This window comes from Syngnathus floridae, chromosome 6, assembly GCF_059516105.1.
Source record: "Syngnathus floridae isolate MCC-2025c chromosome 6, RoL_Sflo_1.0, whole genome shotgun sequence".
NCBI lineage: Eukaryota > Metazoa > Chordata > Actinopteri > Syngnathiformes > Syngnathidae > Syngnathus > Syngnathus floridae.
Genome location: NC_142418.1, coordinates 18,316,935 through 18,342,813, shown reverse-complemented (window position 1 = coordinate 18,342,813; position 25,879 = coordinate 18,316,935). Strand labels below are relative to the sequence as shown.

Below are 25,879 nucleotides of genomic sequence, written 5' to 3'. Positions count from 1 at the left end.
TTTACAAATTCCTACCCGCTTATGTAATTTGTAGTCAGATATACAGTAGAGTCAATTTTACGAGCCACAATTAGATCCACTCACTGAAGTCAAAGGTCAAAAGGTCACCAGGAACCGCTTGAGGTTAAGTTTCTTGCCCAAGGAAAGTTTGATACAGGCCCCGTCACCACTCTTTACGACTATTCCATGACCGGAGTGAAAGTCAATGTAATCTGCTCGCGATAGGTACGGTGTCCTGGCTCGAGAACCAGCGTGGCAGAGACGCCGGCCAAGTCGCAGTAACAAGATGCTCGGGGGGAAAGAGTTCAAGTGTAGGAATTGGCTGGCGACCCCTGCTTGGAAAAAGTCACAGTGTACAGTGGAATCATCTTTGAACACCCTGAGATCATCAATTTATCAGGTGAAGAGAGAATGTCTGCTTCACTATTAAAAGGCTTTCACTTCTTTTTACACTTGTGAGGCAGTCAAGAATGTTGATGCTATTTTATTGATAGTATCTATTAGTTCCAATGGGGGGGGGGGTTCATATTGTATTGAATTTGTTAATAAAATCCTGTATCCTAACGGCGATGTCATAACGAAACGTGCTTGAAAAGTAGCTGTGTTATTTTCAGCCGCGATGGTGTATTTTGTGCGCACATGCTCACCGCCGTCACCAGGATCATCTTTGAAGCTCTCAGGGTTGCACCCGCGTGGGTGCCAGTGTCCGCACGGGAGTCATGTTTCCTTGGCAGGCTGGGGGGGGGGCTTTGAGCCACAGGGAGGTTACAGCGGGAGGACACGGAGGCCATCACGCCTGCGATGTGTTACGGGCACCTGTTGCAAATGCATTCTCCTCTGCAACTCAATCACAGGTCAGACAAGGAAAAGAAAACTGTTATTCCACAAAGCCGCTGTCAAGCAATTTTCAATTCATTGGAAGGGCACAAAACGCTTATTATTTAGATCGCTTAATGAAGCCTTCACCGTATGTTCGCCCCCTGGTGGTTGATTGGCTTTCACCTCATTTTGAAGAAAATATTTTTCAAGTACGATCAAAAAGGGAATAACATCCAACGCGATCCGTTACCGACAGATCCAGCTGATGTTTCGATGCGCGATTTTAGATGACATCCAGTTAACACAACTGACAAGCATGCCATTGCCTAAAATAGGGTTGAGGCGATCTGCCTGAAATGTTGCTGTGGCAGCTCTGTGCAGATGTACAGAACAATCATTTGGACCACATGACGACCATGCGCTGCGGCGTTGCAGTGCAACAAAAAACCACCATGTCTTAAACATGGCGCCATTTGTGGTTCTGAAGAGAACTTTATGGTTTTAAAGTGCATAATGAGCAGCTGGGTGTGTTTACCACTGGTTGTTGGAATAGTTAAAAGCAAGATGGTAACTCCCTATGACCTTGTGACTCTCCACCTCATGGATATTTCAGGAGAGATATTACAAAGAGCGAATCCGGTCAATTGGAAGATTAGCGGCGATATACCAAGCGTGCCGTGATAAAAATTTGATTGAATTGTGCAAAAGGTCATATTTTTTGGGGAAACGGTGCAGCAGCACTTGTAGACAGGCAATAAAACAATTCTCCCAGGCATATATTCTTTACTGCCACCAGGTGGCCATGTGGAGCAAACCAGAAGGCGCTACAATGACAATCATAACGCTGAACCTTTTTGTGGACACAGTCAAAGCATCATGATTTGACACATGCATAACATGAAAAATCGTAGCAAACTAAAGGGAAATGTGCTTTCGGGAGTTTGCAAACATATTTTCTAAGGTTGTGTTAAACTTATAATCATATTAATATCTAGTATTGGAGTGCTCGTGTGGATTGGTGGGTGGCGAAGAATGTGCCGGCAAACTGCATGAACTTGTTTTCTTTGAAGTGTTGTGGAATAGGCCCGGATAGGGAGTACCGGAGGAGACCACCTCAAGGTCGGTGAGGACCGAGAACAACAGCACGTCTATGTGGCCGGGCTTCGAGGGGAAAACCCAACCGCCTGACCTCGGCGACACCTGGACGGGGAGGAGATGGCCATCGACCAATCATCTCACAATATTTTGCATGCTTTAATATTCATATTGTGTTTCTTTAAAACTGGGCAACCCGGAAGAATGTGTCGTCTTTTGGTGGTCACAAAAACGCACGGGTTTTAGTGTGAGGGACCCGGGACCTGGGCCTGTATTAGTGCGCTTTGTCAGGAATAAATAATTGGTAAATTTGGTCTAATTGATCTACTGGTCTTCTCTTTGACAGAACGAACTCGCAAAATTGCTAGGTGCGCCAGTGTGTGGATTAGGACATAGCAATTTATGTGTTAAGTGTTGATCGCAATTTGGAGTCAGATCAATAACTAAAATCCGTAACCTAACAAAACGAAAAAATTTAAAATCGCCACTGTAATCACCAGTCGGCAAGCAGCAGCGCCAACAATTTATTAAGCATCAGACTGCGCGCGTCTCCATAGTCCCAGTGCAAATTCAACGTATCAATAGATACGAGCTGAATTCATTTGCAACTTGTGTGAAAGTAATCTCCGTTGTCAGCCATAATGAATCAATGGTGATAATGTGCGCTCGGAAGCCTTATTGGGAGTTAACAAGCGACGTACATTCATTATGACATTAATATTTCAACGCGTCACACCCAAGGCATTACTATAATTCCAAGCCCCTGGAAGATTTGCAGTAATGATGATGCCCACGGTTCAATGCATTACAATCCCCATCAGGCAGCACATAACGCATTAGCTCCTCGAGGGCCTGCAGTGCTAACGCTGAAATGCGCCGCCGGCTCGGCAACACCGCACATTCACACTGCAACCATTCATACTAATTATGTGCGAGCAAATCGAACTGCGTTTGTATTAATACATCAGCGGTTGAGTTGGATTCCCTCGGGGCAAGTCCAGCTCCGCCCCACACTACTGCGTGTCTGGCATACTTGACAGCACGTAAAAACCTGGCGAGAGGATTGTCCGACAACTTCGGTCCAACCTAGGGTGGTCAGCAAATTAGCAAAAAATAAATGAATAAATGATTTGGAAAAAATTGGACAATCTATGTTGGTCTATCTTTTAACAGAATTTTTAAGAGTGTAGTTTTTTTTTTTTTTTAAATTGTGTAATTGGAGTAAGGACTGTGCCATATTTTTCTCACATTTGCAAAAACACGTGGTTGGAGTTAATCTAGTTTGTCTAATGCGTTTACGCGCAATAAAAACTCGAACATAATTGGTAAATAATGTTACCATTTAATCTTGCTTCATAACATTGGCAGCGCAAGTGAAGGGAAAGGAAACTAAGTTACATGTTTCAACTTAACCAAGGCAAACAAATAGTAACGGGGAATTAAAAATCATGCAAGAAAAACAACAACTGAGCTTTCTGTCAGGAGAACACGGTCCTTCTGATCAGTTCATTCTCTGGGCTTGACCTCCCGGATTCTTGCCTGTTGGTAAACATTCATGTTGGGTGAACTCTTGCCCTGCCCGCCATGCTGTAAAAACGAAAATACTGTTCCTACCGACCAGCGTCGGCGCCAAAAGCAACTGGCACACCGAGGTCATTTTCACACCTCGGGTAGATATCGTACACCCACGTTGGCAAAGCGCTCTCATGCAAATGCGCTGTAAAGTTTCAAGTATCCACATCCTGATTAGTCAAAGCTTATTAAATCCATGTTTAGTTTCCCATAAGCGGGCAAAAGGCCTCATGAATGTTTTTACAAAAACAAACCCTCAATCATGTTTGAATACACACTTCAGTGCTCTCATTTTTTACTCAGTGAGAGCATTTTCCATCGGTTTTTACTGCCGAGTTCCGGTATGGCCGTGCGTCGCGTGAAGATGGGAAGGGCGGGCTGGGCAAGGACACTTCGTATGAGCCCTTGTAGATTTTCTTAGTGGCTTGTAAATAAAACCTCCAGAATTCCAGAGTGAAATATTCTGCCAAGTATGACTTCACCTCCTCACTGACACAATTTATGATTTTTTTTTTTTTTTTGGTCAAACAATTTACAATGGCCAGGGCCAAGCAGGCCTCAGGAAGCAGTTTGGAAATGAGACGCCGCCACGCTCGCCAGCAGAGTAGCTGAACAAGTTGAGTCATTCACTCACAGTCTGATCATTTGTTTGGACAAACTATGCAAAGGCAAATTGGAGTGGATAATATGCGGTCAGTAGCTGTGCGCAAGTTATACTCTATATCATAGAAAGAAATTGGCCAACTCATACAAGACCATCTCGTGGTGAGTGGTGATATTACAACTTAAAATGTAGATTTTTATCTTTCGCAGATTTCTTTTGGCAATATTTTTTCATTCCTAGGTTTTCATGGGTTGATTTTCCCCACTTTTCTCGGAACGTTCATCAGTGTAAAGACCGCGGGGGTCATTCCTGATGTATATCGTCGATTCCGACGCAGAGCGTTTTATTTTTTTGTACTTCAAGTGAAAAAGTATTCCTCATTTTGCTGATGTGACTGCCCTTAAGGCCTACGCTCCATCGTGACACCTCCATGAATAATGGTGTTGTTCACCATTTCCCTGTTCAAGGATGCTCATTAGCAGACGGAGCAGCTAATCTGGTGTCGGGGTCCTGATAACTGCCCTCGCTTGGCGTCACTCAAATAAATTGCCGTTACTCCCTGTTAAAAGCCGGCAGTAGATAGCCGTATCAGGAGACTGGCTGCAACGGGGGAGACAGAGTGTCCGGCTCCAAATGACCTCCTGAAATAGACGAGGGCCTCAAGGCCCGACAGCCAAAGCAAAGCATCCAAGACGGACGGGACGGGGCATTCTCAGGAAGAGCGTGTCATCGCAACCATTGCCCTTAATGGTGTAGAGATATGCCAGGAAGGCGGCAGATATTCGGTGACCTCTAACCCCAAATGATCACGTGCTTCTCCAACTGACCACAGACAATTCTGGACCAGAGTGGAATCGATTGGACGCTCTCGAGCAGATGGTAACATTTTGTCTTCGTAGTAAGCAACAAAGGCCAACAGTGAGCCTGCGAGGCTTGTGAAATCGGGGCTCGTGTTTATTTTGCTCCCGACCGAGTTCAAGGCTAGCTTCTCCACTATTCAACGAGCCATTGTTTTCCCTAAACACCTTCGGGTTCAGAACATCCAGACGGCAAGAATATTTGTGTTTTCTGAAATTTGGTGATATAAGCCCGGCCGGGGTAGGGCTTAGCCAGCCTATCATCCTCCTCCACAAAGCATAGTTCCACTTCATCCATCCACAACGCCGGCTTGGGGAAGGCTAATTACCATCGCTAATGGTCAACTTTAACCGCTAGGCTCCAAGCAACGTCAATAACATGGAAGAACAGCAGGCGCTGAATCGTGTATTGAAAGCGAGTCGTCCCGGCGTACGATTAATGGCCCGCTGCTCCAGGCGGCGTGAGATCAAGTGAGTGAATGAACCTCGGGAAGAAAACATTATTGCAAACCCAGATGGAAGGTCGGAGGATTCCGGACATACCTGCAGCTCACATAAAAGATACGAGGCGTGATTTGATGTGGCGTGGCAAATAACTAACATCGACGAGGATTTCACCATGCACAGAAAACATTGTAAAAGTTATAACAAAACATATGGAGTCGTCTTTTTTCTCCCCATGTCCATGACAGACGCAAAAGATTTATACCCTAACTTTGGCTTGAAGGACAACTTGTTTCACTTAGGATTTTGGAGGAGGAGACAAGTATTCAAGCTTTGAGGAAAGGCCTGTCAAAGACAAACGTTCTGTTGTTATGCATCCGGCCGGGCACCATCAAAAGAAGAAATACAAAACTAAAGCAACTAATCTATGGCCGGAGTACAATATGAAAGATGAGATAGTCACTCAAAACGGAAGATGTCTCAAAATATTATCTTCATAACGCTGTGCGCCAAAGGGACGGCAGGAACAGTCGCTGATTAAAGTCCTTGAAGTGCAACGACTCCCAACTATCTTGGAGGAAACCACGGCTCGCCTGCCAGTCTGGCGCTCGCAGCCTCCCCGTGTGACCTTGGTCCATAGAGCCTCAAAATAGGTGGTGCAATGCCAAGTCAGTCACCGGCGCTTAAAAGACGTGGCAAGGAAGTGTTGGAAGAAGGGAGAAGCCAAATAAAAGTCATTACTCTCGAAAATGTGCTTCCCAAACAACTCGGATATATTTTCCCACTGATTATTAAGATTTATTAAATCATGAAAAACGATTGAGGAAAAAGCTGAAATTTGGTTTAGGATGGTACTGTCAGAGAAGTTTTGATTTGTTGTGGTTGTTGTTAGCGCTGGTGTCAGCCTGCGCGACATCATACTAAGACAAGCTTCCTAATTTAGCATCATGACAGCGAAGCTAACTGTTAGCGACACATCAGTAGTGCACACCTCTCACTAGAACCTCTTGCTCAATCAAAGCAAAGAGCTCGATTTAGCTTCTGCGGTAGAATCGAAAACACATCGAACGTTTCCCTCAGAGGGCCATTATGACTGTCAACGTCTTCTATATATACATCCAGTATAGGCTACACAACAAAATGATGAATAACTAGAGACGAGTAAAAACTGTTCAAATAGTTTAAAAAAAAAACGAATGGTAATAAAAATTGCTAGCAATATCTCTATTTTTGAAAAGTGAAGACAATTGGTAATTTTAGCAATGACACAAAGTCGATGCAAAATTTGCCACATCAAATGATGCGGCGGGCCGTATCTGGGGCCCCGGGCCTCGGGTTTGACACCTATGATATAGTAATGAGAGGCACAAGACGAAGCCAGAAAGCGAGGGATTTCCCAGCATATCACCCCCTCAAGGTTATTAGTGTTTTTGTTACAGCCTCCCTCTGTCCTATAAACAATAGCTCTCTTGTGTCACTGAATCAAACAGGGCCCGTTGACGAGTCTCTTAGGCATCGGGCCGGCTTGCCAGAACTCGGTGGGTCGGTCGGGGAACTGCCGCCGTGCCGTGCCGCGCCGTGCCGCGCCGCGCCATTTGTCATGCGGTATATTTACAGCCGATGTCAGGCCAGGGGTGGGTGGACGCGAGACGTCTCCGCTCTGCGCCTGGCGTCCGCCGAGTCAGAGGCTCCCTCCCCTCATTCATCTGTTTACTTTCTAAATATGCCTCTGTTTGGACTTGCATCAGTGGGGAGACAATATCTAAGAAAACGAGGAAGGAAATCTGTGGAAAACAAAGGAAAGGGAAAGAAACCCTATGTGATAGAGACTGCCTCTCGCTGTTCCTGATTACGGGCGATTTGCGCGGCGCTTGGCGCCATCAAAATCAGCCATCCAGGCCGGCCGGCCGGGCAGCCCGACTGCTCGTGACGCTAGAAAATAACAAGTAGGGGAAATATTTCAGTGTTTACGTCTTTTAGATGAATGTTTGTGCTTTGAAAAGCAGGAGGGGGAGAAGAAAACAAACAGCTTTAGTCGTTACGAAACTTGTTTTGTATGCCAACTGGGCAATATAATTGCTGTGATGCAATATTTGCTGCATGTTTTTCTTACATGACACATTTCCGCGCTGTATTACTTCACAGCAAGCGGGGAACCCTATCGCACATGAGATCTTATACAATGCCTCTCAAAGTGATTTGTGAGCCCACTTCCTTGGAAAGAAAGGGTTAGGGTTAGTTGTCTGAAAATCCATTTTCAAAATTCGACTGACTAGGAGTCACCATCACACCCTTGTTTGCGAGACGATGCTCTGACTCACTCATAGTTGAGTTGGTAAAAGTACAAAAATTAAAAAAATAGTAAAAATAAAAGTTAAGTCACAATTCCTGGTAATATTTTTATGGCAAACAGTCCTCGGTCATAAATTAAAAAAGATAAAATGAAAAACAGTGTTAACGCTGAGGATCTTCCGTGTCATCAAGCGTGAGAAAATAAAATGTTCGACAGTATTCTTTTATGACTTTGGGAGTGTTTTATCACCGTGTTTACAAAGACCGGCTAAATAATGACAGCACCAATGGCGCCACAATCTCACCTGACGCGTTAACTCCCAACACAACTATGAAGGAGGCCGGTGAGTTGATATCAAAACTAGAGATCCGAGCTCCAAAACTTTTATCGTACATGCCCAGTTTACGGTGCAGTAAAAAAGCCCGGCAAATGGTTTGAACCCATTATTGTATGTCATCAAGATTAAAATACAAAATGTTTAGATATCATTTTTGTATTTGTACGATTGTACTCATCCATACTGAGATAACATAATGTTTGGGTCACAGAAATAAAACGGTATAAGTTGAGGCATTTGCAAATTGGAACAATTTTTCATTTTTTTTTTTAATTAACTTGCTAAGATGACAGATGCTCAATTTTCACCCCCCAGGGAAAATCTTTCAAAATGACATTTTTCTAAGTTGTCTGATCATCTCTTATCTTGTGGCTTTTTTTTTTAGGTGACGAAATGATTTATAACACATGCGCTTCAGCGTCTTATTACCGACTTTGTTTTGGATTGGAACGCAGCTTTTGATTCCAAAATTCTTCAAATTCCACATCAAAAACTTCCAAATTGTTCGCAAGCAGCCAAATCCTGTCGAATCAATAATATTTGTTATCTCGTTCATATGCTGCTAAACCAGTAATGCCTCTGTGTTTTATGTCACCACAGTAACTCTATCTAATCTCGGTCGAAAAGAACATGAACGCCATAAAAACAACACGACTGGCTGGAGTCTGAGGCAAGAGTGAAGAGAGAGAGAAAAAAAAAATATCAGCGGTAGATTTGAAACAGGAAGAGCGTGGCGTCAGTACAGGCGGGAGATAAGAGCACTGCGCTGCATACACAAACACAAGCTTTCTGTGGCTGAGCGACTCCCCACTCTTGGTAGCTGTCCTTTCCCCACGGTCAGACTCGGTCGGGAGCACGGGCCACCACCCAGCCCTGCACGCAGCAGATCCAGAGTCCTGATACACCCTAACTGACTCCAGGGGGGGGGTTTAAAGGGATTTGTGCAAGTCCAGAGAACGGATGGCCTCAAACAGGAAACCCTGGGGGGGGAGTGATCTATGCTGCCTTTTGGACCTTCTCGTCTAAACGTCAACACGAGTTGAAGGTAACTGAAGCCACCGAGTCAAACCTGCCACGGTTTGGAACCGTTGAGGGGCACGGAAGGCCGAGGAGATGCCATTTTGCTCATAAAAAGAGGACATTGAGCACTTCTATTGAAAGCACGCTTCAAATCCTATAATGGGAAAATCCGGAGTCAGTGCATCTCACATGGATGCGTGTTATGAAAGAAGCAGCTTGGGCACGGGACAGAAGCATCCCAAAGTTGCTCGATGTTCAATTCCTTCTTAAAAGCTTTTCTAGTTTGCTAACGCCAATGTGCGACGTTTTATTGAACTGGCAGCAGCAAGTAAACCTTCCAGAACTGAGAGGTGAAGGCTGGGAATCCTAGCCGGTCGGGTTCATAAAAGCGGCCGGGTGGGGCAGTGTTTTTCCAAGCGCTCTCTGTGATGTTTGAGCGAGAACTCACACAAGCCTTCACTATGTTGAGGCCCTTCAGGATTGCCGGCTGCTTCGGCTACAGTACGACTTTCTCTCTCTCTCTATCTATCCCTTCCTCTGTACCAAAATATTTCATTGCCTTTTTTCCCCCTAATCATACGCAAATCTGATCTCTTGTAAGGCGAAGGACAATTTTTTTGTCTGAAAGAACATCTAAGTAGCTCAAAGAAGGACAGGGGCATCCTCATATTAGTCTGCACGGCTCGGCAAAAGACCAAAAAAGAAAGATTAATAACCGTCGAGTCGACTTAACTGAGTCATCTTTGAAAAAGTATTCATTATTCACGGAGCCATGATCACAGACTGTTTTGTCTACTTTGTAAACAGTAAATTCTCCTCCATGGCTCCCATTAGCGAAACAAGTGGCTGGTTCTCATCCCGCGCTGTGTTTACAGACAGACTTGGACTAAGTGCTTACAGAAAATTTATTATGTTGAGCTTTTAAACCCAGACACTTTTAGAAAGACCCCATAACAAATCTCAACTCGTGAACTGATCACTGGAAAGGTACAATGAATCATAAATATCCTCAAACAGGAAGCGGCACAATGTAAACGTTCCTCCTCTCGGGGTCAGATAAGGCAGAGTGTCTCTCGCATGCGGCGATGGCGGAGGTATGACACCGCAACACTCTCTGGGCATCCCAAACATGCATTTCATCAAGTGGCGCTGATAGGTCCACGTCGTCGGACACTGAAGGTCCAGGAAGTATCGAAGGACTCCCGCTATGTTGTGTCTAGCAACGGGCTAGGTGACAAGAAATTCCGCTGACCTCTCACTTGGGACGGGGTCAGCAAAAAAAGCACGGCGAGAGCCTGAGTGATAGGGAGTTCATGTCACTAGAAAAGTTTGTCCTCTTAAAAGATCAGCTGACTTTCCATCCCAAAGACCTTTGACCTGTTCATTCTTGGCCTAAAGTGCGGCGGCGTCTCTTCAGACACTTTTATCTGTCAATCGGACCCGTGAAGAAAGTCGAACAGATTGGAGACGCAAGTCATACGGGGCAACGGTCAGGGAATGGGGCGGGAAAAAAAAGAAGAGAAGTTTTGTTCAGACAATTCTGAAGCGTTCTGTGTTTTCAGCTCAGGGTCAGAACGGATCTGTCGTGTATAAAGATGTGGCGCGCTTAGATAGTGCTGTCTGCACATGCTGGAGTCGGAGCTCCTCGGACTGCAGATAAGACTGGGTGGGACGGTTCCAGTGTGTGTGCTTGTGTGTGTGACAGAGAAAAAGAATGCTTGCAGAGCCAAGAGAGTCATGAAGGAAAATAGCTCGGCTGTGGTCAAAGTCCTGCAGTCCTCGCTTGGCTAATGCTAACGCCTGCAAAAGTGTAAAGGTTTGGGCTTGACGGGTTTCTTCACCGATTGCAGGCAGCTGAGCGAGTGGGCACTGTCGCCGGCAACTGCCTTGAATTCCACCAGGGCGACACGGAGTTATTCCCAGACCAACTGCGAGATCTAATCCGGTGTCTCCAGTGCTTCCTCGGTCCTAAGCTTCGTGCCTAATGTGCATTCCCAGAAAACCATTAAGAAGAAGACATCTAAGAATCATCTGAAATAGATTGGGGAGAAGTTTGGGAGACCGAATCGGGTGGACTGGATTGAACCGGGTCTGCAGTTTGCATACCAGACGGCAACAACAGCATTTATTTTTTATTAAAAAGAGTCTGAATATAAAAATAAACCGTAAGACAAGAAATGTATTGTTATTCCACCTCAACACTCTCAAGCCAGACCACGACGGTGGAAAGTGATTGTTGCACTGGCGTACTAATGGAACCTTGTCATTACCCAACAATTTTACAGCAGCCAGTCAGACTGTATAATTGCATGATATCGGCATGACAACCATTAAGGCTGACGGCCATTCATATCAATTAAAGGCAACATAACCTGCTCAGCGAAAGACCAAAGGTCTGATGTCCAATTTTTTGTTTTCACGAGTCAGCGGTAATTGATTCATTTGGATGGAAAGTAAACAAAATATATTATATTTTGTCATTCGTTAAGGCTATTATGGGCGGAGCACTACATTTCAATTTGACAGCTAGTATCATAAAAGAACACAATGCTGTTTGATATCAAACATTGTCGAAGCAGGATTTTCAAAGCAAATTTCGGGACACTGTGGCTCATTGATCTGCGCCCCGGGGCACCTCGGCGCAGACTGTTGATGTGAGCGGCTCTTTCTTTGCAGAGCCGGGCAGATTTAAGTGGTGCCACAGTCAAGCGGCCGGGATGTGCAGTGAATACAGTCTGCGAGATAAACAGTGCCTTGTTGAGCCATTTCTTTGCCGCTGCTGAGCCAGCTGATAACAGCGGCGGGCGGGAGGGAAGGCGGGAGGGAGGCTGGGCGGCTGGCTCTCCCTCCGAGGCGCTCGGAAAGGCCGAGGGAGGGAGGGGGGCAGACACTCTGGCAGCGACGGCCTTTACTCCCCGCTGCCGGGCTAATCTGGAGCCTTTCTTTTTCGCTCGCTCTTCACAAAGCGCGACGATGCGGCCCGCAATATTGCGATTGTACAAACGCAAATGTGTATTACAATCAACAAAACGAGCTGGTCGCATAGCTAGTTTTACCGCAAGCGGTCGAAAGCCGGGAGTCAAAGTGCTCTCGGCAAGCTGTCGTCTCATTGTCTTGGCCCGGCACCAGTCGCTGGAGTAATTGCAGCAGTGCGGCATTGTGGGGAATGCTTTGCATTCCGACTTTCACAAAGACGTTTTTCTTCTTTCTCTCCCTCACGCTCGAAAACGACTCCAACGCAATTGTTTCCTCAGGGATGCCGAGGTGAGGTCGTCACGGATGTCGACATCGGGCGCAACTTATGTTGAACTCTCCAGTCTTCAATAAATGAAAAAAAAATCTTCCCTGCTCATCTTTGGGCCTTCGACAACAGCCGTCAATGTAATTAGACAACGCGACTCTCGGAAGCATCTCGCCAGCGTGAGCATCGGCAATCAATAACGTAGGAATGTCTTCCCCAGAACCCATGAACACTCCGCCCCCCCATCTTCCATGACGACCCCACCCGTTTTGTGAAGGGCCCACATCTGTTTTCAATATCGTTGCCTCTGTGCTGGAGAGTTACACAATCCTCATCAAGCGTGTTTTTTCCCCAAACAGAAACAATCACAAGTATGGATGAGGACCAATAGCAACACTCTTTTATGGTACAAGAACAAGATGTCACTGTGATCAGTGAGCTCGGAGGATGTGTTTCATCGTTGTGTTGTTTGGAATGCGTGCGCCCTGCAATCCGACTGTTGACAATTCCTCACTCCTGCATTGCAAAAAAAAAATATTTTGTAGGCCTTAAAGGGTCGTTATGAAACGATATTAATTTGGCCATATTTTTGTGGCCTGCCAATTCTTGAGATTTTCATTTGCGGCTATACCCGAATCTATTTCGAGGTTAGCTGGCTAATTCCCGAATGTTCCTGCCATTTTTCTTCTAAGTTGGACTAGGGGTTGGTCCGCACATGTGGATGATCTCTTCCCATTTTCCCGAGTATCCAATTAAAAGCGTCCACCAAACAAACACCCCGAGTAATGAGGTGCTTCTTTGTATTTTAACAATGCGCTTGAAAATATTCAAGCCATCTGGCCAGGCCCATTAAAGTCAACTGTCTCAGTGGGAAGCTCTTCCTCACATATGGGAATTCTCACGGCTGCACCAGGAAGGAGCCTCCATAAAATATCGTTACAGTCCAGATAGCCCGAATCGTACATTACACAAGGTGCCGTATATCAAGTGGATGACAGACATTTTTTTTGTCACACCCTTACTTAGACGGGACTCAAAATAGCTGCCAAATTGCTGCGTCCGACCATAATTGGAATGTGATTAGCACTGTTCCGTGTTTGTTGGGCCAGCGAACATTCTTCGCTAGCTTCTGAGCTTCATAGCACCGCATCTCCTTCCGTCATCACATAAACCATAAACCTGTCTCGCTTTTACTTGATTGCATACTTGCCAAACAATGCCCAAACTGGTTCTTTACTGGCGCAGACTATGATTCAGCCCAGACGGAAAAAAAAAAACGCCACAATGGACTGACCTTAATGAGTAAGATAAAGTGAGTATGTCACAGGAGCCGCGGGGTGATAACATTTATGACCCGCTTTGTGCTTGGGGGCGGTGCTCCACTGGTGCCACTTTGTCTTGGACACGCAAGCCGATAGAAGTACAGTTCTCACAACCAAGTGCAAGCTCACTCGGCACGGTCGCGCGTATCAAGTCCACCCGTTGAGTCACGCCCGACGGTTGAGAGAGCTGCCGGCGGTATCTGGGTCATCGGACCCTGACGATAGCGAGGAGGCTAGCGTCAGAACCTGCCGACTCGTTTGACACCGTTTGAGGTTTCTGCTCCCAAACGGGATTCGATCTCGGTTGCAATTCGGGCAAAACTTTGCCGACTTCAAGTCCGGCCCGCGCCAGCCGAGACTCCAAATACTAAATGGCCGTGTCGCCAGTGCTCTCTGCGCCTGCCGCTGAGTCGACTGAGGAAATAATGAAGCGCGCAGGCTTGTTTGATTTCCTCTGGAGACAGCTGAGTGGGAGTCTGATCCTCATTCAGCTCTGGCTCCCCGCTAACCCAATCTCTCCGTCTCTGACCTACAGACAGTGTCTGCGCAGGCCTTTTTAGGAGCCATCTATGCACTGTGATTTATTGTAAATTAAAACGCTGGGAGCTCGCTAAATGCCCTCCCTCTCCGACTACCTGGCCTTGCTCCATCCAGTCTGGGCTGGATTCCATTTCCTCTCATGTCAATGTTGTTGCTATTGTAGCGGACCAATCGTTCGCATGAAATTGTGTGTTTTCAAGGGGAAGGAGCATTGAGCCCTGACGTTTTGTGGCGCAGAGTCATCACGCTAAAATTAGACAAGGGGGCATATATGAATATTATACGCATCTACCGCAGTATGTAGTAGTCTGCCGTTCGAGTGCTTTTGGCTGCATTTCACCACGCTGCGGTAGCCATATGCAGTAATTAGGGGTGCGTGATATTATAGTGCAGCCGCTCAGGGAAAGTCATGAGAGCGAGCGAGCGAGCGAGCGCACAACCCAGGCAGTATTCTTCTTCTGGGAAATCAGCAGCTTGGACCAACGAGCACGGAGGCAGTCGGCGCTGATGTGTCTTGGCAGGCCGAGCGAGATAGGGGCAACGTAGTCATCATCATCATCATCTGGCCACACATTCCGAGCCTATCTGTGCAGTAAACTGGATCTTTTTCTCCCTCTTATCAGCCGTGAGGAATTTTTTTCAGCGCGGGCCCTCGCTCTCAATATCTCATTGGATTTTTTTTTTTGGGTTTCTCCCTCTTCCTGTGCCTTCTTCAAACTGACACAAAGCAGAAGCGGTTAATGGTCATTAAGATAAGGGAGCGAGGAGATGGTAGGCGGCTTCTAAATCCAAACAGCTCACATGCACACTGCGTCACCATGAAGGGAGGCCCCGTGAGCCCCTAGCGAGCAGCGTTCACACGCACGATGTAGTCCATAACATTCATTTCTTTAGCTTTAGCAATATATAGCCACATGTGCATTTATCGATTCGGGTTTGATTGATTTATAAAATGTAGGTAATCCCCGCAAAGGTTTTTATAGAGCACTTGGAAAATAATATTTCACCTCTCTGGCTAGCTCATATTGTGAGTCGGTCTTATTCTATTTTCAAAATGTAATAAATTTCATAAAAACGCTGGCTTTATAGGAGTGTTGATCTGGTTGTCACGGCAACAACAACAGACAGAGGCCAGTGGATGCTTGACTGACAGTCGAACGGCTTATAGAAAAGCGCAGATCGCGCCGTATAGTGTGTCAACACAACAGCGTGTGATGACTTGCCACCAAGCCTTACGCAAAATGCTCGACGTTAGCTTACAACTACACAGCATTCCGTATATGGCTCCAAATGACTGCACGTGGCTGTGTAATTATCGCTTCGGTCATAGGACATGACTTTTTTGAAGCGTACGGCTGAACATAGGAGCTCCTGCTTCAGTGCACAAAGTGTTACATGACATTTGCACCAGTGCCAGAGGCCCTAAATCTTAAAAGTGTTTCATCCCAGTTGGAGTTTCCATTGGTAATCTTCCACTGCTGCCGCCGCGGCTATGTAGCAATTAAGGCCAGAAGGGGCGGAACCAAACAGAAATCCAGCGCACACTCAGTATTCAACTTCAATTTCGACAGTCATAGAAGGATTCAATAAGTTGGTAAGTAATACAAAACTTTGTCATTTCAAACGCTTAGTACACTGAGGCAAGTCATAAAAGTGCTCGAGTGAATTTGCCTCCAATTCCGCTAAGCTCCAGATGAACTCCAGATAAGAGTGCAACGTTGCCACAGAGCTGCATGTGATCACGCAGCAGACACGCAGGAATGCATTTTGTCACTCGTCGTGCGCACACACAATCCCAAGCACTAATTATTGGCTATCTTACCATCAGCGTGGAGGATGGCAGATGTGCGTCTTTCAGAAAGGCAATCTCCACAGCCAAAGCTAGCATCAAAATTTCCATCCAGAGGAACTTTTATTTTCCTCTGGTGTGAAAGTCGAGAGTTCTCCTGGAAGGACAACGGCATATGCAACATTTGTAAAAAGCCAACTTTGAATGTTTATGTTTGAGTTGTGATGATTTTGCATATTTAGATTGTGAACTCACCTTGAGCAAGCATCTCGTTCCACTTCCTTAAGTGCTGCACTCGCTGCTAGCGTTTCCTTCAGCTGTCCAGGTTCTCCCCCCTCTCTCCACTCATCCAAACCTTTGGCCACAATGCACCTGGAAGGAGGCCAGTGTTGCTGTTAATTTGGCCTCATTATTAAGTTAAATACAGCACAGGCCGCGCGGTGTTGCATGGAGCTAATGAGCAGCGCAAATCTGGCTGAGCTACTCGCAGCCTCCCTGCTCGAGTTATTACATAAATTAGAGAGTGGAAAATGACTCCGGGGTTGTGGAGGCATTAATTGAAGACATGAATGAAGCTGCCTCTGATCAGAGTCAACCCCAAACTCTGACTGGGAAGATTTCAGACCTCATCTAGCAGACTGAGCGGTCCGATTTGGGAACAGAGCGTCCTTTTGCTTTAGCAACATCCGCATGTCAAGGACGGAATGTTGTATTCAGAAGCTGAACCGCAGTAAACAAAACGTCTTGACCATCTACGATGATGAATAATTGTCCAACCGCATCTATTGTACTTCAGTTTGTGTTTAGATGAACTAGGGTGTGTGTGTGTGTGTGTGTGTAGTAATCTCTTTTTGCTCTGTTTATTCATTAAGAGGCTTTGTGGGTGGCAGCATTTTTGTGCAACCGGTCTTGTATATAGAAAGACCCTGGAAGTGACACTAAAGTAAAAGTACAAGTGGAAAATTGCTTTGGTAGAAATTAGTCACCTTGTAGAATATTACAGGAGTACCTAATTATTAAAATTATTTTTTTAAATATTTTTTTATTAAATATACTTAAGCATTGAAGTAAAAGTACTGTTATTCAAAGCACTGTTACTATCCTGTCATTGTATCTCGAAATTTTAGCTCACATGCCTACAAATATCATCGTAATATGCTCAGAGTTGAAATGTGTCAATATAGAGCTGCTAGCCCATCGACGGCGTTTCGCATCGCGTGTCAGCTTTAAGCTAGCCGACTTTGAAAGAGAAAGTTGACGTGGTTAGTTGAAATACACACATGTAATTCTCATTGACATTGTTTAGCTTGACAGGAAACTTCATCTGGGAGTGGCAATTAACATCTTGAAGCAAGTATTTGGCTTTTTTTGAAGTATTGTTACTATCTGCCATCCTGCCACTTGGGAACTTCGCTGCCACCATGAGTAAACACGTGCACTACAAAAATATACACGAGAGGGGGGGGGGACAAACAAGAACCTTAAACCACCTGGACAAACTTAAAGTGCTCAAATAGTGCAAAAACACACACTTATAAGGCCTAAAAATGTTCAAAGCTGTCCACTGCTCCGGCTAGTTTCTGTCTTTAGTAACGGCAGGGACTCTCTGTCATCTTGCAACTCAGTCAAGACCGTGAGAGCCTCCAAGGTTTAGGAGTTCCTATGTTTAGATGACTTTGAGGGTTTTTCTGTTGGAGCCGTCTCTAAACTGTCCAAACATGACCACACTGGCATTCATTTGCACTCCATCCCAATGCAGCTTACCCTGACCACACAGTGACAATGTTTTTTCTGGGCGATACGAAGGAGATAGCCGTCCAAAAAGTCTTTGAAACAAAACCGGCGGCTTACGGGGAGCTCAACAAGAGGCTCCGTTTTGATATTAAAAGAGAGGGAAAGTTCGGCTTGCTGTTTAGGTTTGGGCTGAACGAGGCTCCGAGAAGAGATTGGCCTCAGGTCGGACCAACTCGGGCGGGCGGCGGATGACCATGATGATGTCTCCAAAAAGGACATTGTGTTTCATTTCTCCACTCTTATAAGAGGACATATAAATTGAGAAATGTAGATCACTTGAGGGAAGTGTTGCAATCTCCGTTTCAGGTTGTATTTAAGTGAGCTTTGTTCCATTGCTCCACTGAGAGCCATCTGCCCTCGCTGCACAGGTTTAATTAAGCGTGTGCCTGGCGACAGCGTACAGCAAATTCCTGTCACAGTATTGTCCTCTCTCGGGCCCGCTTCTGCAGGAGAGCACTTAGCCATGTTTATAGCCGCGCAGGTTCAAAGAAAGGCCAGCAGCACAATAGAGTCGTACAAGTCGGCCGAAGCGCCGCTGTGACCAAAACAGCGAGGACTCAAAACAAAAAATATAAAAGGAACAACTTTGGAAGGAAATGACCAATCTCCAGTCTCCCTCGCGCTGTCATTCATTTGAACCCTGACAAAAACATTTCCGCATCAACAGGGGTTCCTACTCTTATTTGTTTTACTGCCACGAAATGGTAATTGCTATATTCGTCCAAAACATTGTCCAAAATATTTTCCAGGGGATCGAGTCGCAATAATAAGTTGTTGATGGGATACGCCTGTCGGGGTCAGCCATCGGCGTTGTAACAAGGTGCCGCGTGGTCTCGTTTCATGCTCGCTTCCCGTCATTGGAAGCAACATTTGTGCACTTTTGGCTGACTGTTGCAAACACGCAGGCCACATGAAAGGGATAAAACTGGAGTTTGGGCATTGAGTAAATGTTTAGCTAACACTGCTTCATCACCTGCTCAGCATTTAACTAAATAGCGGGCGAGCAGCAAATAAAGGCAGGGCCAGCGGTGGCCTTCTCACCCCCAAGCAGCCCCTATGACCCGTCCTTCAGACCCCCCCCCCCCCCCCCCCCCGTGCCCGTCCAATGCTTTAATCCAGCTAACCTTGTCAAAACCACCAAACCTCATTCAGAACAAGCAGATGACTCTGTGCACGCCAGTGGCACCTATAAATAGAAATTTCATTGAGGAGCAGTGGGCTGAATGGGAGGTATTGTAAACAGCGGGGCAGCCTAAAGCCTCTCGGGGGCTAACCTGGGAAAGTGATGGAAAGTGACGTGCTGCAGCCATGAGGCACGCAGTACAATAACAAAGTGACACCGCTGGGCCACCGTCCTTCACTTCACACGTAAAGGTTTTAGTTGACCTTGAACGTGCACAATAACCACAATGCATTCCTTCAGTTGAAGCAACAAATCATGGCGACTGATGGTTAAAGAAGAACCTCCAAAGTTGAACTCTATCTGTTCTGTGACGTTGGTCGATGACGGCCGCGGAAGCTCGTTTTCCGTTTTCAGGCATGTTTTTCCAGGAACTTTGGCTTCAACTCCACTTTTGCCAGTGTTTCCAAGGAAATCATTTGAAACACTCCGGTGATCAACTTCTGTCTAAATGGCAAAGAAATGTGTGAGGAAATAAAGTAGTTGTGCTGCTTTCTTTTTAGAAGAGCAGTTGCCTTCTCTCATTGGCTACGTTGACATGGGCAAATTTTCTTCCTTGGTCATTTCATTTCGGCAAAGTTGCTTTCATTGAGGCACCTATGCACTAAAGCATGGGGGAGAGAAGTGAGAGAGTGAGGACAAGAGCGGGAGGGAAGCTGAGCCACGTTTAAGCCACTCATTTGATTCACAATTCACACGCAGATCCCAGCCAGGGGGCAGGGATTTTGAGGAGGAGAGATCAGTAGCCAGGCTTAAGTTAAAATGTCAAACGCTTTACTTTGACTTCATGGAGAGAGAGAGAGAGAGAGAGAGAGAAAAAAAAAGACAGTTCAGAGACCCATAGCAAACCGCACGCTACCAAACATTTGCCCTCCTTTTTGTAAAGAAAAAAAATGAAGGCACAGGCTGGCTCTTTCACGGAGCTCTGACGGCCAGTGATACTCCATCATCACACTGCCACTAATTGGAGAAGTAGTGCTCAGTTATTTGGAAGAAGGTGCCAAACTCAATGAACCATTCAATGCAATCCTTACTGAAATGTAATCTAAATAGAAGGCCTGGCTTCACAGAAAAAAAACAGGGGGTATGCACACAAAGTTTCAACTGAGAAAAAAAAAAAAAAAGTGACGTAGTACTACGGCTGACCTATGAGAGGCAGCATGTCACCCTCGGGCAACCAGACTACCAGAAAATTCAAAGAAGAAGAGCGAGGATTAGTAGAAGAAGAAGTAGAAGCCGCTAGTTAGCTTAGCTCGTCATTACTTTGCGGTTATAAACTTCTGCACTGAAAACATTGCTAATTCAGGAAGAAAAAAACGAGTAATGGGCAACATAGTTTCCAAGCATGGCAGGCAAACAAAACGGTCAATGTAGCCCCATAAATAACTTTTTTTTTTAAAAGAGTAGCCATGCATGATACTGCTGTAATATTGTAGATAAAGAACGGCTACAACTGTCCTAAGTACTCCATTCACAAATTAAAATCTCCAAGTGAGTTTCAAGGAACGGAACATTAATGATGCAAGAGTTGGACATGATACCTGCTTGTGTGCTTCACTGGGACAGGAAATGGTGTGTTTGCATTGCGCCTCATCTGAGAGGTGTTTTCCAGGAACTCCTCAAACGGCTTCCTCTGGATGAGCTGCAAGCCTCGAGCATGCGACTGAGCCTGCATCAGAAATGCAACTTCAATTTCATTGGACGCCTTTAGTTCATAACACGAAGATTGCAAATTTATTTTGGATTACAAAGAAATAAATGCCCAAAATATGTTCAACAGAGTTCTTCGGGACTGCACGTAAAGGCTCTGCTGAAGGTTAACACGCTTTTGACAAGCAGCGCCCTCTGCCGGTCAGTCTGTCTCCAAACGCAACAACATGCATTGAGAGCAGCCTTGAAAATTACAACCACACGACCAAGCTTTGAAACTTGCATTCATCTCACTCACAGACCATAAGAGGGGAAAAATGTCAGAATATCAAATATACAATAAGTATCAAGTTCAACTAAACAATCATTGGCCACCACAACTAATCCCACACAAAATGACATTTAATCAAAGAAATAAAGTGTTCCGAAAATACACCACAAATCCACAAACATCAAACCATGGAAAATTGAATGATGGAAACCCATTTTTCTCTTTGAGTAAACCAGAACAGACACCCTCAGCAATGGCAAATGTATTCCATAATAATAGATACCAACTGCATATTTGTCACGTCTGCTCCATCGGCCAATATGAGGTTTGTTTGAAATTGTCGAGACAGATGATTAGACATAATTCCATACAATCAGTAGTGGCAGTCGTGCATCGGGACTAAAGACATTTCATCTCGCTTGCTCGGTTTCTATTCAGCTCTCCAACAATAACACCTCCCCAATGAAAGGAAATTCCACCGCCTTCTCTGCCCTGGGCTGAAACACACTTAATCCTACTCTGGTAATGAGGTCACCCTCACAAGCTACATTTCAGCACCAGGATTTGCTTTGATGGGACCTCGATCCCGAGTGAAAGTTCCACTTATTGAATCGGAGTAAGGTACTACTCCCACTTTTTCATGTTATATTGAGAAGCATGGCAAGATCAGCCGGCGGGGCCTCAAGTGGAAGTGACAGTGTGGCTACGAGACACATTAGCGCTGGGAGGAAATTGGAGGTAAACGGACACAAAAAAGCCAGCGCGGCTGGAAGCGGCGAGGCACAGGGGGCAGGAAATAAACTTGTATTTAAGCTGATTACCCGCGCAGAGGCCGGCCGGCCGGCTGGCCGGGCCTCTTCGGCAGCCCGACTTCGCCGTGACCAATGTTGTTAATTAGAGATTGTTCAAGGGAAAAAAAGGCTGCCTTGTCAGACTGGCTGGAGTGTTCGTGATGGCTGGAGGAGGGGGGGGGGAGCACGCGGAGCTCATAATTGGGGCTGTATGCCGTATCGGTGGCCGGAGCGCCGGTGATGATTGCTGTGAGCAGGTGGCCGCGGTGGCAGCTCCGTCCCGGGCCAGCCTGTCTGTTCTCGTCAGGGCCTGGAACAGTGAGCAGACAGCTCCTGAGCCCTGCCGCTCATTACGCCAAGTTGCCCGCCTTGTTGCCTAGCGACGCCCCCCACAGCCCCTCCATAACACTTCCTGCCTGGCCCAACAATGTAAGCCGCAGTCATGACAGACCTCTTCAACTTTGTCCACTAATGGGCGAAAGGTGAACGAATACGCCACTTCTGGCCGTATCCTCTTTCGATTCAGCAAGTTGCGCGGATTTGTCATCTGCGCTAAGCACATTTAGAGTGAAAGTAAAACATCAGCCTGCTTTAGGCTCCAAAGAAATGCCAAAAACAAATGGCTACAAGTGACACCATTAAATATAATGTAAATAAAGTTTGTGCGTGGTGATTCATTTATCAAGACTTCCGTGGAATCCTGATGAGCTTTATGAAGTATAAACAAATCCGCCATGTTAAGACTCATTTGGGAAAAGGGCATGTGTGGAAAAACATCAGTTTTGGCACAACCAAAGAAGGAACCACTGAGGTTAATGATGATATTTTTGAACAGAGCACAACCTTAAACTGTGAAATGAGATGACATATTTTATCCAGGCTCGTAAAAAGCTGGAATAGCAACAATATTATCCGATACGCGCTCACTAATCCGGCAGTAATAGATGCTTCTTATATATTACATCTTGAATAAACACCAACTTTTTACGACACGTCTAGGATCTGTAATCAAGTTCATTTAATCCAATCAGCAATAAACTGACGACACCTCGTCTCGGCGGGGATGTCGGCATCCCGAGTGCAAAAAGTCAACGTGAAATATATCACAGCCGCAAGTCGGAGACGTACAAACATAAAATAATCACCCAAAGCGGTCCAAGTCAAACTATTCTGCGGTGTTGACCCGGACTACAAGAAGGGAAAACTTCATTTATCATGCCAAGAGGCCCACAGCGGTGGAAAGTTGAAAATGCCTTATCATTAGTCACGGCCAGGACGCCTGTCTGGAATGTCTCACTTTGGAAGCTCGGGTCGGGATATCGGTGGGCGGGGATCGGAACAACGCTCGCCGCGTCGGGGCCATCAAAGCGAGCGTCGCTCGCACAAGGCGGTGAAGATATAAATCGCCGTTTGCCAATCTCTCTGTTCGCAAAATCAGTAGGACACTTCCTACCGACCCAACGTAGTCTTTCGATTTATCTGACCCCATTCCAAAGCATCTTTCATCACATTAGGTGGGAATGCAATTGGGCGTTTCCAACTCACCAATAGAACAAAATGATAAATGGAATCATTATGGAAAGCCAACAGTTTAAAAAAAAAAAAAAAAAAAAGAATCATTTTCTTCTGGCTGGTCTGACATTACAAGCCTGTTTAACTTGAGGTATCAAGGGAGGTGTGAAGGATCCCGCCAAAGAACCAGCCAGGGGAGGCTTACAACATGAGGGAGAGGACAGGGAGAAAGAGAGAGGAAAGGAAAGGAAAGTCATTAATCACACCGCAGACTCGTCGTTCTGCGTGGAGAAGGGCCAGCGGACGCTCTGTACGGGTGGTCAATTAGTTCATAAATTTCACTTGTGATAGACGACTTCACCGCGACTCGGGTTCCGAACTCCGCCAGAGCAAACCGCATCGTATCGGGGCCAAATTGTCATGCCGTGACCCCGTGGCGCCCCCCCCCCCCTGCCTGCGGCGCTCATTCCATTTCAAGCCCAGCCGGCCTGAATGGTTTCACTGCGGTTACATGGGACGGCCTAACCTCCTGGATCTGCCAACGCGTTCAAACTCGGTTCACTAACTTTGCCGCTTCCAGGAGATCAAAACATTTGGCAATTCTTTTCCATTTTGCACGCAGTCCCACATGATTAAGTTGCAAAATGTTTAGTAAATATGTCACTTGACAAAAACAATTGACAATCAAGATGCAACCTCAGATTAATGCAAGAACAACTAAATGGGCTCATACATTAGTCAATAACCTATAGAATATCAATTGTATTATTATTGCTATTTTATTTTTCAATTGCACAATGACAGTCTTTACTATTTCCCAATTCATATTTTTTTTATTCTTTATTCGTCCCAAATATTTTTGGGGGGGCAGGGGGTTAATTTGCATGAATTTAAACATGCACAACAAATACATAAAATACAATTTACGTTTTGTATTGAAGCTCTATTTTTTTCGAACCTGACTTTCACATCTGCCTCATAGTTCTGAGCTGTAAGCTTCAAATTCCATCTCCACGTCTCTTGATTTCAAGCAAAGACTTTTTTTCATGCCATTCTGCGCCTAAGCACATGGAGGGAGATATGGGCCAGCAACGTCTTCATCTCTATCAGTGGTGATGAGCGTGAACACAATCAGGAGTCAGACGTGCGTGCGTGCAGATATGCACGACGGTACTGTATATGTGTGTGTGGGAGGTCGGAAACGGATATGTAAAGGCTGAGGTAGTTCCTTGGAAACAAAGGCCCCCGAATCACATGAGTCTTTCCTTCCACAGGCGCCCGAGGCTCCCGTCCACCTCAGTGGAATGCTTGAGAGAGAACATCCTGGAGCTGCCGCCCCCCCTCGTTTCCCTTCACCTGACCTAAAGCACATCACGGCAATCAATAACGCGCAACAGCGGCGATTGTTACGACAATGCTGTCGTAATAGGCGCTTTGGTCTACAAACGTTCTTTTTTCAAAGAAAACAATGACCGCGTGACCTTCCTAACCCCTCGCGAGCCAATTACAACACAAACTCTCAAGGTATCAGCTTTCGCTCTGGATAATCTTCATCTTCACCCCTCCACATTTGCAATGCTCTTCATTTTACTAGCCCGACTGCAGTGCTCAAAGGTCACCCCCGCTTCTCTTTTATGTCCCCCCCCACCCGCCTCCCTTCCTCCTCTCCTTTTGGGAGGCCCCTTTTCCAACACGCCCAGCGCGGCCTTGCATTCCACAGAATGTGGGAGCACCTTCAAACGGCATAGCAGACGGCCGTTCACACACATGTAGGGCTGACTGAGTGGTGGCCTCAGCTGCCGTGAAGCCGCCCGCGCGAAGGAAATGTCAGAGCGGCGGCGTAGTATGCGTGATGACAAGGAGAAAGCAACTGCGTCTGGGGTGATAACTGCATCGCATTAGCCACTTGCAAGCTACCGCACGGAAACACGGCCGCCTGGTGCTGGTGAGCCTGGCAGCTGAGCACTTCTCCATCTGACCTCCCCAAATCCTTCAGGTCACTACGACACTGATCACTGATACACACCTAGAGTTTTCCCAAGCAAGGCCAAAACTATTGACAGATGTTATCACGCGACTATGGTTTGGTGACGCTACGACTTCCGGCACTTCTGTTGACATGGAGAAGAAGAGAGACAAGTCTATTGTTTCTCCGGGCGGGGCTTTGGTTTGTCTCCTGTTATGCCAGTTTGCTGTGATGATCACATCTGGATGGATTTAGCCAAGGAATGGTATAAAGAATTTAATAGGCTCCACTCCTCTCACAGTTTTTGGCGACTGATTAAGAGGCGTTTTAGATCTCGTTCACATCAATGAGCACCATCTGTGATTTATTAACTTCTCACTTGTTCGCCTTCAGTGGAATAGCTCATGAAGACTGATGAAGATTTACATGCAGATTTGAGGAAGAGGGAAGGATGATTATGTTATGTTCCTTCGAAAATGACATGTTGACATTGCATTCACTTGTAATCCCGAGAAGGACAATTAGCATTTGCAACTAAACATACAATGCAACAATGCAGCATGAGCTAGCACACTCCAGCTTCTGAGGCCTAACTGGCATGACTCTTGTTGCTTTATTATTGGGCTAAAAATAATCAACTACTGTCACATATGAGCTTTCTCATGCCATACTGTTACCACTTGTCACTTCAGTTCAGGATACACATGCGTTAACAATCGAGTTCTGTACAAAAACTACATTTGGGGCAAAATATAAACTACTGTTTACTGCTATGGCGGTAT

At 45.9% G+C, this 25,879-nt stretch overlaps 1 protein-coding gene across 4 annotated transcripts in view; it reads right to left on the bottom strand.

Annotated features, from left to right (window-relative positions):
* Positions 1-25,879, bottom strand: part of zwilch (zwilch kinetochore protein) — a 36,632-nt gene continuing 10,753 nt past the window's right edge. For 2 of the 4 annotated variants that reach the window (XR_015858977.1, XR_015858978.1), the window contains 5 exons: positions 20,449-20,576; positions 16,189-16,305; positions 15,967-16,090; positions 648-837; positions 1-332 (listed from right to left, as the gene is read on the bottom strand). The gene's annotated coding sequence lies outside the window, so the exon portion shown is untranslated. Of the gene's footprint in view, positions 333-647; positions 844-12,658; positions 12,799-15,966; positions 16,091-16,188; positions 16,306-20,448; positions 20,577-25,879 lie in introns of those variants that run through there. The other 2 variants (XR_015858979.1, XR_015858980.1) reach the window with 2 other exon arrangements.